At 38.9% G+C, this 15388-nt stretch overlaps 1 non-coding gene across 1 annotated transcript; it reads right to left on the bottom strand.

The window, feature by feature from the left end:
* Nucleotides 1-14259: 14259 nt before the first annotated feature.
* On the bottom strand, nucleotides 14260-14362 carry LOC115293031. Its single transcript, XR_003909304.1, has one exon. It is a non-coding gene; the product is annotated as a U6 spliceosomal RNA (small nuclear RNA).
* Between the last annotated feature and the right edge of the window lie 1026 nt (nucleotides 14363-15388).

The raw sequence follows: 15388 nt of genomic DNA, 5'->3' as shown, positions 1-15388 counted from the left end.
ATATTTCTGTGTGTGTAAAGCTGATTGTAGAAACGGTGTTGGTGTCTAAAATTGGGAGGTAGAAGTGAAGACCTTTATCTAGAGGGCAAACTGGGCAGAGGATAGGTGTGCTCCATTTTCATTAAAAATGAAGGAAGTATTTATGAGCAGCCATCACTGAGAGAAGGCACAGGTCCTACATTGTCTAATTCTTTGTGTGATTCATTGGCTCCAAGGAAGGCTCACCACATGCGTGTGGGGGAAGCACAGTGAATGTAGGTGTTCACTGCCCCCATGTCCTGATGCAGCAAATGCCATGGGTATGTGTAGGCAGCCAGGGTGTGGGTGTCTAGAAACACACTGTGCAGCAGCTGTTCCCGGCTCACCTTTCCCAGCAGTTGTTGTCATGGTTATGGCCAAGACTATATTTACAAATACATCAACACTTAAAAATGTTTAAGCATGGGTTTTTCCTAAACTTTAGTCATGTGATAGCTAGATTTTTCTGTCTCAAAGGACTTGTATATGTTTCTTTTTTTAAGACCAGTGTGGAGGCAGCACAGTGTGGTAAAAAGCCAGACAGACTTGAAAGTTCAGTTTGTTTATTTGCCAGATATGTGACTTGGGAGGAATTAATTCTCTAAGCATTGGCTTGCTAATCTATAAAATTGGGTAAGAAACTTAACTTACATAATTGTAGTGAGGCTTTTTAGGTGTAACACATGTAAAGTGCCAGCACAGTTCTTGAAAACCAGTAGGTGCTTCATAAACAATAGTTAGGAAACTTAGATATTACCACTTGCAGTAAAGTTTTTCCCCCCTTGGGGATGGCTGTGTAGGCAGAGAGGCAGATGATATTATCTTTTGAAAGGAGTCAATATAGTCTCACTACAGGTAGGTCCAGTGGACCTTGATTTCTCTTTTATTCTTTCTGAGAAAGGAACTGTCTGGCAGGTATATGGCAGAAATTGGGGCAGTTAAGAATAAGGACTTGATAGCTTTGAAGCTGGGTAGTGGCAAATTCATGAACTTGTTTTTCTTCTCTTCACTCTGGAGTACAAAATTAGTTTATCATATGTACGCCTAAGTCCATGCCTCACTATCCCCTAAAACCATGCCTGATTATTATCACTAGTTTATAGAAAACCCTTCCTTTGTATATACTTTATTTCAATATTTTCTCCCATCTTCCTCTAACCCAAATCCTCTAACCCAAATTTTTTCCTTCACTTAAAGGACACATTCTTGCTTATTTTATGATGTCTATTCTACTATTAATATGTCTACTCACACATACCTATTTAAAAAACAATACATAGTGTTGTGTGTTTTAAGCATACAGAAATAGCATTTTGTGGGACGCTTGGGTGACTCCATCGGTTGGGCATCTGACTTTTGATTTTGGCTCAGGTCATGATCTCATAGCCATGGGAACAAGTCCTGCACTGGGCTCTGTGCTGGTGGTGTGGATCCTGCCTGGGAATCTCCCTCTCTCTCCCTCTGTCCCTGTCCCACTCGTGTGTGTTCACTCTCTCTTAAAATAAATAAAAAAAGAAATGCCATTTTGTTTCTTAATTTAAAGTTCAGAACTATGTTTTGGGCTTTGTTCTCACTGCAATATGCAGCACCTCTTCATTCGATCAGATACCTGCCTAGATTGCCTTCTTATACATCCACTGCATTTTACTTATGAAATTCGCCTGTTGTTGAATATTACTCTTTAAGTGTTTAAAACCACACTCCAATTAATATTAACTCATATACTTCCCTGTGCATGTGTATGAGAGTTTCTGTGGTTATACATCCAGGAGTGGAATTACAGAGCAGTCAAGTACAAGCACACTTTACGGAATGGCTACTTTCCACCAGCTGTGCAAGAGAGGTTCTGTTTTCACACATTCTCATCAGCACTTGATATTATCAGCTTTTCTGTTTTTTTTGTTTTTTTTTTTTGCCAATCTGATGCATGCAAAGTGGTGTGTTTCTATTGTTTTCTTTGTAAAAGGCGAAAGATTTATAAGGTCTGAAGAGAAACTAGAGTATCTATTGTTTTATTTGAATTTCTCTGTTTACTGGGAAAGTTGAGCATTTCTTTACATAGTTATTAAGTGATTGTATTTCCTGTGAATTGCTTTTATTATTTGACCAGTTTCTTGTTTGTTTACCTTTCTTTGGATTGTAGAATTCTTTATATATTTTAGATATAATCTATTGTTAGTCATGGACATTATAAACACCTTCTCCCAGATAGTTATTTTGTCTATAGTATCTCTTTAAAGAACAAAAACCTTTTGAAAGACAAGTTGAATTTAGTAAAATTTTCACATTTGGGATATAATTGGAACATAACAGATATAAAATTTTGCATAAATCTAAGTGTGCAGCTCTCTTCTCTTTACTAACCTCCTTCTTTCCTAAACATAACTGCCTTAGTCATCTATTTCTGCAAAACAAATTAACGTTAGTTAGTTAAAACAATAGACATTTATTATCCCACAGGTTCTGAGTTGTCAAGACTCTAGAAGTAGCTTAACTTGGTGATCTGAGCTCAGACTCTTGTGAGATTGCAGTCAAGATGTAGTCAAGGGCTGTAGTCATCTGAAGCTTTATTAAGACTAGAGAATCTTCTTCCAAGAAAGCTCACTCATATGACTTGACTGGAGTCCTTAGTTCCTCTCTGGAAAGTAGCCATTCCGTAAGAGGGCTCATTCTCTCACCATGTGAGACTTTCCCTGGAGAATTTCAGAACATGTTAGGTAGCTTTCCCAGAGTGGAGGTGGTGGAGAAAAGCTGGGAGAGAGGAAGGAAGATCTATAGTGCCTTTTTCTGATCTGGTCTCTGAAGTCACACACTGTTATTTTCACTTTATTCTACTTGTTAGAAGCTGGACTTCAGTCCATCCCACACTTAAAGGGAAGATAATCCTTAAAGGAAGCAACATAAAAAATTTGTGGACAGATTTTTTTAAACCATCACTAAGACTACCTTTACTTCTAACATCTTTGACTTTTTCTCCTCTGCGAACTTTGAAGAAATAGAATATATTATTTTGTATCTGACTTCTTTCACTCAGAATTACATTTGTGGGATTCAATTTTGAGTAGAGCAGTATGCTATTCATTTTAATTTCTGGATAGCACTCCATTATATGAATATATCACAGTTGATATATTTATGGACATAGATTGATTACAGTTTGGAGCTATTACAAATGATACTGCATAAATATTCTTGGACATAACTTTTGGTACACATGTGTGTACATTTCTGATGGATATGTACTTTGGAGTGAACTGCTGGGTAACAAGGTATGCATATATTCAATTTTGGTAAATGATGCCAGAAAGTTTTCTAAAGTGGTTGTATCAGTTTAAATTCCCACCAGCAGTGCATGAAAGTTCCATTTTCTCTACATTAAAAATTTTTTTTTCTATTTATTTTTGAGAGACAGAGAGAGACAGCACGAGCAGGGGAGGGTCAGAGAGAGAGGGAGGCACAGAATCCAAAGCAGGCTCCAGGCTCTGAGCTAGCTGTCAGCACAGAGCCTGACACGAGGCTCAAAACCACAAACCGTGAGATCTTGACCTGAGCCGAAGCCAGACGCTTAACCGACTGAGCCACCCAGGCGCCCCTCTCTTTATTTTTGTTAACACTGGGCATTATCAGTCTTTTTAATTTTAGTTATTCTAGTAAATGTATATAAGCATCTCATTTTAGTTTTAATTTGCATTTTCTTGATTTCAAATGATATTATACTCCTTTTCATTTCAACTCAGCTTTTCCTATAAATCGTCTCTTCAAGTAGTTTGCTCAGTTTCTATTGTATTCTATTGCATTTTCTATTGCATTTCTTATTTTTTATTGATTAATAGGAATTCTTTGTAAATTTTCTTTACATGCATTGCAAACATCTTTTCCCAATCTGTGCCTTGTTTTTTTCATTTTCTTAGTGGCATCTTTTGATGAATAGATGCTATAATTTAATTTTCAATATTTTCCTTTGTTATTAGTGCTTTTTGTATCTGTTTAGTTAATCTTTCTTGATCTCTAATATGAAGACATGAGCCTATATTATATTTATTAAGTTTTAATGTTTTACCTTCTACAGATAGATCCTCAATCCATTTGTCACTGATTGTTGTAGAAGGTGAAGTAGGGGTCATTTAATTTTTTAAAAATAATTAAATAACCAATTGGATCAGCATTGAAAGATGGCCTTTTCCCACTACTATGCACTTCACAAATCCATGTGGTTGTGGGTCTGCTTCTGGACTCTGTTCATTCCATTGATCTGTCTATCCCTGCATCAACACTACTCTCTATTAAAAGCTATATCTTCATATGTCTTGAATTTATTCAAGTACTTCCATTTTTCCTTATTATTTAAGATTTGTTCTTATTCATGCCTTTGTATTTCGTTGTTAATTTTGAAATCACTCTGTTTATTTCCACAGAAAAACACTACTTAGAATTTTAACTTGTATTGTGTTGAATATTTAGGCCTATTTTGCAGGGGGGCATCAATTTATTTTTGGAATACTCTAATCCACAACACACTGGAGGCTTCCACTTTTTCAAGTGTTCTTTTATTTATGTTAGCAGTTCTTTAGCATTTTCTCTAGAGGCTTTGTGCATCTTTTGTTAAATTTATTCCCAGGCAATTGATATTTTTAATACCACTATATTATGAAAATGCTATTTTCTTATTTTTGGTTTATATATAGAGATGCTGCTGATTTTAAAAAAAAATATTGACTTGGCGTCCAGTAATTTTGCTAAATTAAATGATTAATTCTAAAGTTTATATTTATAGTCTGTGAATTGTCTACACTGCCTGCCATGTACAAATAATGAATTTCTCTCTCTTTTTTTAATGTTTTATTTAATTTTTTAGAGAGAGAGAGAGAGAGAGAGACAGCATGAGCAGGGAAGGGGCAGAGAGAGAAGGAGACACAGAACCGGAAGCAGGCTCCAGGCTCTGAGCTAGCTGTCAGCACAGAGATTGACACGGGGCTTGAACCCACGAATGTGAGATCATGACCTGAGCCGAAGTCAGAGGCTTAACCGACTGAGCCACCCAGGAGCCCCAGTTTCATTTTTATTTTCTAAACGTATACTTCCCTGCCTTGCATTGCTATGACTTTCAGTATGCCATTCTATTGAAGGGATAGTAGCACATATCCTTGTTCTGTTTCCAAACTCAGGATTTGAGATCTGTTTTTACTCATTTATATTTACTTTCACATTAAGATAGCTAATCAAAAGAAGGGTTTTTCTCTCTAATATATGCATCCCGAATTTTTAAAAAATACATAATTTATTGTCAAATTGGCTAACATACAGTGTATACAGTGTGCTCTTGATTTGGGGGGTAGATTCCTGTGACAACACCCAATGCTCATCCCAAAGGTACCCTCTTCAATGCTCATCACCCATTTCCCCCTCTCCTTCAGTCCCCCATTTACTCTCAGTTTGTTCTCTGTATTTAAGAGTCTCTGAAAGTTTGCATCACTCTCTGTTTGAAGCTACTTTTTCTGCCTTCTCTTCCCCCCAATGGTCTTCTGTTGCTTTTCAAATTCCACATATGAGTGAAAACATATGGTATCTGTCTTTCTCTGACTATTTCACTTAGCATAATACCCTCCAGTTCCATCCACATTGTTGCAAAGGCATGATTTTATTCTTTCTCATTGTTAAGTAGTATTCCGTTGTGTATATAAACTATATCTTCTTTATCCATTCATCAGTCGATGGACATTTAGGCTCTTTCCATAATTTAGCTATTGTTGAAAGTCCTGCTATAAACATTGGGGTGCAAGTGCCCCTATAAATCAGCACTCCTGTATCCCTGGAGTAAATTCCTAGTAGTGCTATTGCTGGGTGGTAGGGTAGTTCTATTTTAATTTTCTGAGGAACCTCCACCCTGTTTTCCAGAGCAGCTGCACCAGTTTGCATTCCCACCAACAGTGCAAGAGGGTTCCTATTTCTCCATATCCTACCAGCATCTGTTGTTTCCTGAGTTGTTCATTTTAGTCACTCTGACTGGTGTGAGGTGGTATCTCAATGTAGTTTTGATTTGTATTTCCCTGGTGATGAGTGATGTTGAACATCTTTTCACGTGTCTGTAGGCCATCTGGATGTCTTCTTTGGAATTGTGTTTATTCATGTCTTCTGCCCACTTCTTCACTGGATTATTTATTTTTTGGGTGTTGAATTTGATAAGTCCTTAATAGATTTTGCATACTAACCCTTTATCTGAAATGTCATTTGCAAATATCTGCTTCTATTCTGTCAATTGCCTTTTAGTTTCGTTGATAGTTTCCTTTGCTGTGCAGAAGTTTTTCATCTTGATGAAGTCCCAATATTCATTTTTTGCTTTTATTTCCCTTGCCTTGAGAGATTTGTCAACCAAGAAGTTGCTGTGGCTGAGGTCAAAAAGGCTGTTGCCTATTTTCTCCTGTAAGGGTTTTGGTGGTTTCCTGTCTCACATTTAAGTCTTTCATCCATTTTGAGTTTATTTTTGTGCATGGTGTAAGCAAGTGGTTCAGTTTTGTTCTTCTGCATGTGGTTGTCCAGTTCTCCCAGCACCATTTGCTAAAGGGACTATCTTTTTTTCTGTTGGATACTCTTTCCTGCTTTGTCAAAGATTAGTTGGCAATATATTTGTGGGCCCAAATTTGCGTTCTTTATTTGATTATATTGGTCTATATGTCTTTTTTTGTGCCAATACCATACTGTCTTGATGATTACAGCTTTGTAGTAGAGGCTAACGTCTGAGATTGTGATGCTACCTGCTTTGGTTTTCTTTTTTAATATTACTTTGGCTATTCAGGGTCTTTTGTGGTTCCATACAAATTTTAGGATTGTTTTTACTAGCTTTGAGAAGAATGCTGGTGCAATTTTGATTGGGATTGCATTGAATGTGTAGATTGCTTTGGGTAGTGACATTTTAACAATATTTGTTCTTCCAATCCATGAACATGTAATGTTTTTCTATTCCTTTGTGTCTCTTTCACTTTATTTCATAAATTTTCTGTAATTTTCAGCATACAGATCTTTTACGGTTTTGGTTAGGTTTATTCCTAGGTACTTTATAGTTCTTTGTGCAATTATAAATGATATTGATTTCTTGATTTCTCTTTTTGTTGTATTTTTTAAAATGCAGTAAGAGATGGGGACTACCCTCAATTTTTTGGACATCTTGATATTTCCCCACATCATTTTTTAAATGACTCATTATTTCATTATTGTTTGGTTTGGAACTTTGATTATATACCAGGTTTTTAAAAATGATAGTCACTTACATCAGTGTGAGAGTGATAGATTTGGTGATAATTGGCCAGGTTTGGGATGATTCTTGAAAAGCTCTTCTGTGTGTGTGTGTGTGTGTGTGTGTGTGTGTGTGTGTGTGTGTGTGTGAAAGAAACAGGGACGGGGCAGAAGGAGAAAGGGAATCTTAGGCAGGCTCCATGCCCAGCACTGAGCCTGACAGGGGGGTCAATCCTATGAACTTGAGATAAAGCTGAGCTGAAATCAAGATTTGGATGTTTACCCAACTGAGCCACCCAAGTGCTTTGAAAACCTCTTTTCTAACTTAAATGTTAATGCAGCCTACAGCTAAAGAAAAGAATGCACATAGTCAAAGCGTGCATGAGAATGATGATGTTTTCTAATTGCTTTGCTTGGCCTAGAAGTATATCATTTTTATCATAGATAAAAGAAGAAGAGCAGTCATTCATTATAAGTCCTCTTGACATGAAAGGTCAAGGCAATGATGGATAACCTCTTGACACTACTATATGAAGTTGCTCATGTGGTATGTGGTCTGTTAGCCAAGAATAGCAGAGGAGAAGGTAATTTTTCAATGCATATCAATTGGTTGTTTGAATGCAGAAACACAGATAACTACACAGCTCAGTTCCTCACTTGATTCATAAAAATATATTCTATGACCACTGTTTATTACCTCTCTCCCCGAACTGCAAACTGAACCATACAGGAGTAAAGACTTTTTGTTTGTTCACTGATGTATCCCGACAGTGAGGCAGATGAATGCCTAACTTATTGTGGTGTTCAGTATGTATCTGCTGAATGAATGTGTCAGCTTAATTAGTGAAGAAATGGCATTACCACTCTTGTGAAGATTCTGGGCTCACCCAGTCTCTCCAGCAGAGTCTCAGGTAATGGGACACACGGTCTGTACTTCCATGTACACCTTCTGAAAATCACTCCCATGCTGTCTTTTCTTCTGGCTGGAGAAAGCAGACCTAGTTTTCTTAGGAACTCACAGGCAATTGGAACCACCCCATCCCCTCTTTACCATTTATAAATGTGAAATATGGCTTGGAATGAGAAAAAAAATCACTTTTTTCTGGTTGGGGGCCCTACTTCCTCTTGGGATCCCTTTGGAACAAGGCAGATTGAAAGGCAGAATTAAAGCTTGGTCAGGGTTTACCTGTGCTTACCAGTCTATGTTCCCTGAATTAGTGTCCACTATTTAAAGGAAAAAAGAACCCGCTTTAAACTCCACCCCTGAAATTAGAAAGTTAGTCTTTAATCAGGGATGCACAATCAGGTAATGATTCAGAAATAGGTTTCACAATTTATTGAGGAGATTTAACTCAGTGGAGTATAACAGCTTTACTTTTTCCAATTACCATTTTAAACTATGCTCTGATAAGTCCTCCATTTCCTGTTTCTTAGCAGCATCTTCAGCTGATTCCGTAACTTTCTTGTCACTTTTGCTAATTAAGAGTCCAGTTCAATTTCAAAGTGTATTAAAGCTCACTCTCTCCCCTCCCTGCAGCCCAGGCCTGAGCAAGACCTCTGGATGGTGGAAGAAGAGGATGTGAGATGCACACACCTTACCTTCTCCCTTTCTAGGTCTCCATCCTCTGGGGCTGTAGGGGGCTGGAAGGAGAGACGGTGCAGGCAAAGGTCCTATGATACATCTGACCACATATATGTGGCAGGAAGATGTCCCTGGCCAAGCTCTGCTTTGATCTGCTTCAGTTTGATGCTGGTTGCCTTTGCTGATAGGGGTGGTGTTGTAGAAATAACTATTTCAGATTTCCTTGAGGGCAATGTCAAATTTTGTCTCAGTCTCTTCTCACCTCTCCTCCACTGAGGATCCCTCAGAGAGAGACAGTTGTGTGTCTTTGGCCTGGCCATTTGTCCATGTCTCCACCCTCCTCTCCCAATGGGATATCACTGCACCTGGCCCAGTGGCTGCCCTGGCAACCCTGTAACTCCCCTTTCTGCTACAATGTCTATGTTTATTTGTGTGATGTCATCAAAATTGTTAAGGTATGTTCCAAACCCTCGGAGAATCCTGGGGGACTGAGCTGAAGCTGTTCCAACTATCATTTTCTTACATGGCATGATGTATTATAGTTCCTCCTAATTCTGAAAAGTGGTCCAAACTGGGAAGTTTAGAGGGCCACAGGTGCAAGGAAGCAAGTGGTCAAGAATATCAACACCTTCTGAAATTCCCACTGTTACAGTTAAGACTTAAGGTTAAAATAGCGTGTAAGGCCATTATTAAAACGTAAGAATTTCTCAAGAGAAGTCATGAATATTGGTGCACTTGCATAGAAGAGAATCATAAAAGCTAATCCTGAAGGGATGAGAATTTCTTTGATAAGTTTTGTACATTAAATGGGAGAGGGAACTAACTTGTCTAGTTCTTCCTATATTATACTCATTTTTAAAAATCCATATTTTATTTAACCTTCTTGTCATCAACTTTAGGTTCATATCATTGTTCTCACCTCACAGTAATATGCCAAAGGACACACAGTTAGTAAGAGGTTGTGGCAAGGTGTATTATTGTTCATCATACTTGCTATCCTTTGTTGGGGATGGGTTATATAGCCTTGCTTTGTTGGTGTTAGACTTGGTATAACTGGTTTGGTCAGTAAAATATGAATGGAAGTGAGGAAAGCAGAAATTTTTAAAAAATAGTTTATTGTCAAATTGGTTTCCATACAACACCCAGTGCTCTTCCCCATAAGTGCCCTCCTCCATCACCTCCACCTCCTTTCCCCCCCTCCCCCTCCCCTTCAACCCTCAGTTCATTTTCAGCATTCAATAGTCTCTCAAGTTTTGCTTCCGTCTCTCTCCCCAACTCTCTTTACCTCTTCCCTTCCCCCGGTCCTCCATTAGTTTTCTCTGAGGAGAGCAGAAATTTTAAAAGCCAGCAAATGATTTCATTGTATCTTCTTCTTCTTCCACAAGGTCAGGTTCCTAAAGAGAGGCTGCTCCTTTAGCCTGGGTCTTGAGATGAAGACAACATGGAACAGAATTGTAGCTGACCTACAAATGATGTGCAGACTGAGTGAGAAATAAACCTTTGTTATTGCAAGCCACCAAGAGTCTGATTTGTTTGTTACTTCACCATAACTTAGCCTGAGCTGATTAACACAGTGACTGAAACAAGATTTGAACCCAGGCCTGTCTACTTCAAAGCCCATACTTTTTTCTCTCATAGCATGTCTTCCTGCTGGCAGGACACAGAGGCTTAATCACCACATCTGTGCAACATGCAGCACCTCCTTCCACAAATGCCTACTGAGAGCTTGGGAAAGTTTCAGGAGGGCAAAGCCATGCCTGGAGGAGCCCTGACTAGGCATGAATGTAATGTAAGCTCAGAGCAGATCTGATTCCCCAGTTTCATATTGGCCTCCCCTTTCTTGGAAGCACCAAGGCAGGGGAGGAGAGGACAAATGATGACAGCAAGGAGTTCTGTGCTGCCCTTCCAGGTGCTCTCTGGCTCAGCTTAGGGGGAGCGGGTATGATCTGGTGGACAGACAGATACTGACTGGTGTGATGCTTTCTATTCCCAGCTTCCTCCCTACCCCTGGGGTAACTGGAAAGTTTTTCATCCCAGATTAGATGTGGACACTTTTCTGTACGCAGAGGAAGGTCCAAGGGCTTCTCATTCAAAGAAAATAGGTGTTCTAATGAAAACTAGCTGGGTCTTCAGGCAAAAATGGAATTTTGCCATTTAGATTGACTGGTTAAGTCAGGCTGGTGGGGAGAAACAAACATAAACAAACAAATAAGCAAACCTATGTCTGGAGCTTAGCTAATCTAAAAAGTGGTCTGACACTTTTTTTTCCCCCTCAAACACCTGTGGAAATCTTCCTCCAGAAATTTAAGCTGAGAAAATAAGAGTTGACAATTTTCTTTGCTTGGATCCCCGCTAGGATTCTGTGTTGCCCAGGTCAATGACCTGGAGAATTGTCCTGAAGAGTCACCTCCTCTGGCATCTGTCGCAGGAACTAGGCAATCAGGGAGCAGTGGTGGGGCTGAGTTCACTGTTACACTGTGACCACAGCTTCCATTTTGGGAGGAAAGGAGGGCTGTGTGGTCAGCTTGCAGCCCACCAGCTTCACATTTGTTTTGCTTTTCAATGGGCTTTGGGTCACTACATAATCTTCCCCAAGTGACTGATTACATAGAGGAGCTGATTAGCACTTGAGTTTCTTGGGTCTCTTTCTTTTCCTGGATTCAGACTACCAAAAATACCACTTGTGCTATTTTATGATATATCGCTTTGAGATACCCATAAGATGGGCATTTTGAAGGAAACCTAATAGTCAACATTGACATATAAGTGATTTTCAAAATGCAAGAAGATACCACAATTCCCTTTGTTTCATGCCATGTATATTTGCTCCTGATACCTTTAACAATGGGGCTTTTCCTCATTGCATGGCTCCTCATTTCACCATTTGAGCAACAGAAACACATCTTCTTCACCCTGATAATTCTCAAGGTCCCTGATGGCTACAGTGGACTGGACCACATGAGCAGCTCCAATGGATCTGACTGCTGTTTCAGGTCTTCACTTTGTTTACTTCTGCACAGTGGTAATGGCTAGTTTTGAAGAAGGCTTCACTGCTCCTACTGTGCTTTCATACATGTTGCCTAATCAAGCGCTCACAGATCCTGAGGAGTGGGTTGAACAGAATATTATTAGAAACTCCTGTACATAGTAGGTCAGATAGAACTCTCTCCATCATATTGTGTGGAGCTGGGAGGTTAAGGACTACATCACTTTAATGTGACTCTGAATCATGTGCTCTTCCATCTAGTGAAAATGTACAAAGAATGAGAAAAAATGAGGAAAGATAGAAGGAGAAATTGGGCAAGAAAAAACAAGTAAGGAAGATGGGTCAGGGTGTTAAAATAACAGGGGAAGCATCTAACCAACTGGAAGCCTCAGTTGGCTGGATTGAGTGCTCCAACAGGCAAACATGGTGGTTTTCTTTTCTGATTTATGGCGAGCCCTCCAAAGACCTGGGCTCCTTGTAGGGGCACTCACTTAAATATTTGCTGCCTGAGTTGATTAACAAGAATGATTTATAATGCCTTCTCCTGGATGGAGGGATTCTTCTGTTTTTATGTGTCTGAGTCCCACTCATTCTTGTTATGAAATAACTGTTAACAAATAAAACTTTTCAACGTCTAATTTTCTCTTGCCTAAGCAACTTCAAACAACATTAGGGATAATATTTTTTCACTAAGTTTGTTGAATTCATGTGTTGCCTTGGTATGGTGTGGAGATAAGCATATCACATTATAATTTAGTGAAGTAATTGTTTTCCCAAACTCCATACAGACAGACCTTTGCCCACTGCACCTGGTACAGTAACTGTGGCAAGGACTAACTGTTGTTTACTTCCTCATGTATTCCTAATTTTCATTTTCCTTCAAATAGGAGGCATCCAGGGGCATCTGGATGGCTCAGTCAGTTAAACATCTGACTTTGGCTCAGGTAAATTATATTGTATATAAATTATCTCGCAGGTTCTTGAGTTTGAGCCCTTCATTGGGCTCTTTGCTGTCAGCACAGAACACACATTGGGTCCCCTGTCTCCCTCTCTCTCTGCCTCTCTCCTACTCTGTCTCTCTCTCTCTCTCTTTCAAAAATAATTCAACATTAAATAAATTAAAATAAGAAAATTTCACATATTAGCTTCTATATTAACTTTGACATTTAATTGTGTGCTGCCTTTAACATTGTTTCTTTTCTTTCCCTCAAGCATATATGGCTTAGCTCACTGACTCAAATGAAAACTCAAGGACAATGTTGTGAATTGTGTCTCCCAAAATTCATATGTTAAAATCTTCAAAATGTGACTGTGTTTGGAGAGAAGGTCCTTTAAAAGAGGTAATAAAGTTAAAATGAGGCTGTTAGTCTGGACCCTAATCCAATCTAACTGCATCCTTTTAAGAAGAGGAGATTAGGACACACGAACAACATGGGAAAAAAGGCGGCTGTCTGCAGGCCACGGAGAGAGGCCTCAGAGGAAACCACCTCTGATGATACCTTAGTCCTCAGCCTTCCAGAACTGCAGGGAAACAAACTTCTGTTGCTTAAGCCACCTGCTGGTGGTGTTCCATTATGGAGGCCCCAGCAAATGAATGCAGATAGTGATTTCCTCTACTTCTCTGATACACCTGCCCTACTGCGCCACACAGAATGCCCAGCGCACAATCTAGACAGCACTTCATAATACTGGTTGTATTTATTTTACTTTTTATCCTTTAGGTATTTTTAAAAAAATCCATTCATGAAACATTTAACAGAATTTGCTTTATACGCAGTTATTTTGGTTTGTTGGCGAATGGTTCTCGGACATCATCAACGAAGACTTAATTATATGTTTGCATGGATAATATATGCCCATGGTAAGTATTGAAGCAGAACAAAAGAGGGGCGCCTGGGTGTCTCAGTTAAGCATCTGACTTTGGCTCAGGTCATGATCCCATGGCTCCACTGGAGCCCCGAGTCGGGCTCTGTGCTAACAGCTCAGAGCCTGGAGCTTGCTTCAGATTCTGTGTCTCCCTTTCTTTCAGCCTCTTTCCCACTCACATTCTGTCTCTTTCTCCCAAAAATAAATAAACATTGAAAAAAAACATTAAAAATAAGTAAATAGACAATACAAAAGATGATACAGTGAAAGCTAAAGTCCACTCACACCTCAGTCTTTCAGTACTCCCTTAGAGGCAGTCATTATTCCCAGTGTGTTGTCTGTCTTTTCTGATACCTCTTTGCTCAGAAACATGTCTCTGTGAGTATTTAATATACACATCTGTATTATAGATAGATAGCATATATATTTATGCAAAGCCATGCTTTAAGAAAACCCACATGATATAAATATATAGCCTCCTCTGACTTTCTTTTTTATTTTATTTTGTTTAAATCAAATGATGGTATAATGCACACGTTTCTACTTTTCTTTAATAGTCAGATGTCTATTTAAAAAGAAGAATATGGGACACTTCATGCATTTGTGTATCATCCTTGCTCAGGGGCCACAATAATCTTCTCTGTGTTGTTCCAACCTTAGTATATGTGCTACTGAAGCGACCATGACATGTTTCTACTTTTTTAAAAAAAACTAACTCACAACAAATTTTGGGAATTGTTGCATATAGGACATACAAATCCATCCCATTCCTTGTAACTTATTTTGTTAAAATTTATTATTAATTTTTATTTTTTTTACAGAGAGAGAGAGAGAGTCAGTCTTAGGCAGGTTCGATGTCCAGCACAGAGCCCAGAATGGGGCTCGATCTCACAAACCCTGAGATTATGTACTGAACTGAACTTGAGAGTGAGATGCTTAGCCGTCTGAGCCACCCAGGTGCTCTTTGTTGCATTTATTTTAAATACATTGTTTTTCTTGCTTCCTCCACCCTAACCAATACACACAAATACCCTCACGGAGCACAAACAGGAAATATAAGTTTTACAGATGCTCATCTTGCTGTCATTTCCTGATAGGAATATTTAAAAAATTTTTTAATGTTTATTTTTGAGAGAGAGAGACAGAGTGCAAATGGTGGGGGTGGGGGCATAGACAGAAGGAGACAGAATCAGAAGCAGGCTTCAGGCTCTGAGCTCTCAGCACAGATCCTGATGTGGGGCTCCAACTCATGGACCGTGAGATCATGACCTGAGCCGAAATCAGACACTTAACCTACTGAGCCACACAGGTGCCCCTCTTGATAGGAATATTTGAGTGAAGAAGCGTTGAATCAGGCACTGAAGCCATAGGCATTAAACAAAAGGCACAATTTTTAGGCAGCCCAAATAAGCCAGAGTAGTGCCAGTGAGACTTTCTCAGGCTAGCAAGGTGCATTTCTAGTCTGTACAGTAACTTCAGGTACATACCAGTAACCCATGTTCCTTCTGACTACTGGACCAAGAAATACTAATAACTTTTAAAAGAATCATACATAAATAAAACATGCTAGAAAACCAAACTTTTTCCTGTTACCCATTAGTTCATTTGTATACATACTTTGATAGTTTTAATTACAAATCAGAGGAATTAGGCATTCTGCCTCTCAAAATGAATCACAAACATTGCTGCTTGTTACTATGTCTACA

This window comes from Suricata suricatta, chromosome 5 (assembly GCF_006229205.1).
Source record: "Suricata suricatta isolate VVHF042 chromosome 5, meerkat_22Aug2017_6uvM2_HiC, whole genome shotgun sequence".
NCBI classification, from domain to species: Eukaryota; Metazoa; Chordata; class Mammalia; order Carnivora; family Herpestidae; genus Suricata; species Suricata suricatta.
Note: the sequence above shows the minus strand (reverse complement) of the source record. Positions and strands in the feature narration are given on the sequence as shown.